General features: G+C 50.6%; 1 protein-coding gene across 1 annotated transcript in view; it reads right to left on the reverse strand.

Annotated features, from left to right (window-relative positions):
- FRMPD1 (FERM and PDZ domain containing 1) overlaps window positions 1-4090 on the reverse strand; it is a gene marked incomplete at its 5' end in the record, with an annotated part of 22861 nt that overhangs the window by 13994 nt on the left and 4777 nt on the right. The window lies entirely within an intron of this gene.

The following is a 4090-nucleotide window of genomic DNA, read 5'->3' on the forward strand; positions in this document are numbered from 1 at the left end:
AAACAGATGCCTTTAACACAAAACTCCCATCAGTGCGATAGCTTCGCATGGCCCAGATGAGTCCTCTGTTCTGTTCCCATGGCATAGGAAGATCTGGCAGATACTGAAAGTTGAGAGCCATCTTCTCTGCTCATTACCAGAAAAGCAGGGGAGTCTGCTGAAAAAGACATCTTCCCGTTACTGGGCACCAGGCAGCACTAACCCCAGCACGGACACTTTCCCACTGGCAGCAGCCATGGCTTCAAGTCGAGAGCCACCCAAACCCTCCACGAATAGGTCTTGCACACCACAGGAAGGCTGTAGGGTTCAGCTAAACATGCAGTGGTACTTTTATTGAGCATTTCTCTAAGATCTGTGACTCCAGGGCTTCCCAAACAGGAGATGATCTCACCAGCATTTAAGATAGCTCTCATTCATTAGACAATGCAATGACTCCCAGAGCAAGAGCACCTCTACTGTGTGCTCTAGGAAGGGTCTGGGAAGTGAGTTTCTGTTCTTCTCGGGCTGTCTAGAGCTGCACCCTTCAGTGTTCCACCTCACTCCTTTAGTAGAGCTCATCTGCACCTTCCTTCTTGTTTTTAGCCTTATTCTTGTTTAGCTCTGAGACAGTTTACTGCTCCACCCTTGGACTTTCCCTTCAGCATATCTTTCTTACATCCTTGGCCCAGCATGTTCCTCCAATCTTCAAGAGTTAATCTACTTATCAAGACAGTCTGAAGGCTGAGAATGGAATTTCTAAGATGATCTCTCCTATGTTTCATTTGCTGTGCAACACCGCATAAATCTCACAACCTTAGTCCCTCTTGATAGAGAGCCGGAACACCCTGGAAGTAGTACCAGAACAAACATAAAACACTTCTGAATCTCGTTCCTTGTCCCTCCCCTCTCTGTTTTGTGTGGTTTGAGCTGCCTGCAGTCAACACTGAAAAAAGAGAGTGGACACTGCCACTATTCCTGGACACAAGCTCTAATTCCTTTATGCTAAGTAGTACAAACACATCGCATCTTCGACAGGCTTTGGGTCCTCCATCGATTTCAGAAAAGTGATGCTGGTTCACAATGACTGCATATTTTCTCTGGTAGCTCCCGCAGCTGCAGGTTATAGATTCACAGCGTGATTTGGGTAGGAAGGGACACCAAACCCCCCCAGTCCAACCCCCATGGGCAGGGACACCTCCACCAGCCCAGGCTGCTCCAAGCCCCGTCCAACCTGGCCTTGGGCACTGTCAGGGAGGGGGCACCCACAGCTTCTCTGGGCAACCTGGGACAGGGCCTCACCACCTCACAGGGAGGAATTTCTGCCCAATATCCAGTCTGAATCTGCCCTCTTCCAGTTTAAAACTGGTACTTCTCATCCTATCACTACACTCCCCAACAGAGAGTCCCTCCCCATCTTTCCTGTACCCCATCAGGTCCTGGAAGGTGCTTTAAGGTCTCCCCAGAGCCTTCTCTTCTCCAGGCTGAACAAACCCAATTCTCTCAGCTGTCTCCATAGCAGAGCTGCTCCAGCCCCTCAGCATCTCCGTGACCTCCTCTGCACCCTCTCCAACAGCTCCATTGGGGGCCCCAGAACTGATGCAGTATCCATGTGGGGTCTGACCAGAGCAGAGCAGAGGGGCAGAATCCCCCCCTGGCCCTGCTGCCCACACTTCTTGTGATGCAGCCCAGGATGGGGTTGGTTTCTGGGCTGCCAGTGTCCATTCCTGGCTCATGTTGAGTTTTCCATCACCCAACACCCCAAGTCCTTCTCCTCAGGATGCTCTGAGCCATCCTGTGCCCAGCCTGGGTTTGTGCTTGGGGTTGGCCCTGCCCAGTGCAGGACCTTGCCCTTGGCCTTGTTGAACCCCATGAGGTTGGCTCGGGCCCACCTCTGCAGCCTGGCCAGGTCCCTCTGGATGGGTCCCTTCCCTCCAATGTGTTGACTGCACCACAGTGTCACTACCAAACTTGCTGAGGGTGCACTTGATCCCACTGCCCATGTCGCTGACAAAGATGTTAAGCAGCACCGGTCCCAATACATTATCAAATGAATGGGGCCTAGTACAGCCAGCAGAGCAGAACTTAAAATACATAGAGAAATTCATACAAAAATTCAGTATCGCCACTCTTCTGGTCAGATCCAATTAGCTGGCCAGAAAACCCAGATGGGATTTTTCTCCTTTTGTGCAGGCTCTAACAGACTATTATGAACTAATTCTGAAAGCTTCTGCTATGGCCTAAGCAGCTGTACCCCTCCTGTTTTGTCTGGTGTGAGGCTGATTTACGCTATGTTACAGCTAGGCCCACAGCTTCTAATAACACACTGACTGATGCTGACCTGAGGATCCTGAGGGGCCTGTCTCTTGCCTGTCATTCAGTTATATGGAAACACGTAAGTTCGCAACAGAAAATGGAGGCTGCGTAGCATAAGGGCTTATTAAGAATTTATGTTCCCAAACCGGAGTTTCAGGTTTCAACTGCAGAAGGCAGCCTCTGGGATCCTTCCAGTCGCCACAAAGATCATTTAGCAATGCTCCATTAAAACTACAGGAGTAGCATATTTACTGAAACAGAAGGCTTAGCAGTTTTTCAGGGCCACAATACCCATTTGGCTGTCTTAATACATCAGTCTGCTGAAAGGAGAGCAGTTCTAAAACACTCAAGCAGCGCAGATGCCATCCACGGTAAATAGTGCTTTTCCAGAAAGAAGTCATAAATATGCAATATATTTATCAGTTCCTCCTTTGTGCTAATACTTTAGTGTTCAAAGCAGGGTCTGTATCCAACTGGTGAAAAAGGAAGCTTAACACCAGTGGGACCCAACACCCAAATGAAATTCTCTTACGTTTACGTTCTCATTAAATGAGTGGCAAACTACACTTTGGCACACTATACTGTGCGTCTCCTCTGCACTTGCAAAGCTATGATTAACTTAGCTCAGCACAATAATTATTGATAGAGGCTTTGTAGGATGCACAGACTACAGTGTCCCATCTGGAAGTGCCTTCTTTGGATCTCTCAAGACCTACCTTGTAACCAGTAAGTGAACAGCACAGATCTGAGACCTCCATGCACTGCAACGCCAGTGCCCAGCCTCTGGCTGAAACAGCTTCATGGAAGTTGCCAGGCAGATGCTAGCGTGAACCTCCAGCTATAAGAAGAAGCATTTCAGTCTGGCTGTAGCCCACGACCAGCCTTGCCCAAGATCTCTGTTACCTCTGCCAGGGACCACTTCCAAAGCACATCCTCCTCTTCTCTATTCCCTGCCTTGTGGGTGGTGTGTCGTGTCACCCAGCAACTCGAGGGGCCCACTACCAGACCTCTGCGTCAAGGAAGGGTGTCCCAGCTGCTGCAGTGCTCAGGCAGGATCCCAGACAGACCTGTCACTAAGGTCTGAGGGATGTGAGCACAGCCCTTGGCAGAGCAGAGATGAGCCTTGCAGGCAGCTCCAGCACATCTGACAACAACTTAGCAGAAAGGACCACAGAGGCTGGAGACATTTACCGGCAAGCATGTCTGGAGTCACACCTGACCCCCCTCCTGCTCTGCAGGGCAGGCCAAAGAAGCAGGAGTCCTGACATGCCTGGGGACAGGCACAGGGCCCGAAGCATTCACATGGTGCCTAATAGGTTGGTGACACTTACGGCATCCCCAGCTGCACCTCTGCCCTGGTGCAGGGGGAGAAGAGGAAACGCCTGCCACAGGAAAGGCCCTGTCTCAGCTGGGGCAGGAGAGCTCCCTACCACCAGCGATGGGAAACAAGAGACAGCCTAGAGGAGAAGAAAAGGGCCTAGTGACTGGTCCAGCTCCACTGCAAGGTGCACAGAAGCAACAGTTGATCAGGCTTGAACAACAGAACAGCACTAATGAGTCGGGGACAGCAGTGGGGAATTTTGACTACTGAAGTTTTTCATTGCAAAAGGAAAAAGGAAAACCCGATAGAGTTCACAGAATCACGAAGATTGGAAGAGACCTCCAAGATCATCAAGTCCAACCGTCAACCCAACCCCACCATGGCCACTAAACCATGTCCCCAGGTGCCACATCTGCACGGTTTTGAACCTCTTCAGGGATGGGGACTCCACCACTGTCCTGGGCAGCCCCTTCAGTG

The sequence above is a fragment of the Mesitornis unicolor genome, unplaced genomic scaffold, assembly GCF_000695765.1.
Source record: "Mesitornis unicolor isolate BGI_N332 unplaced genomic scaffold, ASM69576v1 scaffold36534, whole genome shotgun sequence".
Lineage (NCBI taxonomy): Eukaryota > Metazoa > Chordata > Aves > Mesitornithiformes > Mesitornithidae > Mesitornis > Mesitornis unicolor.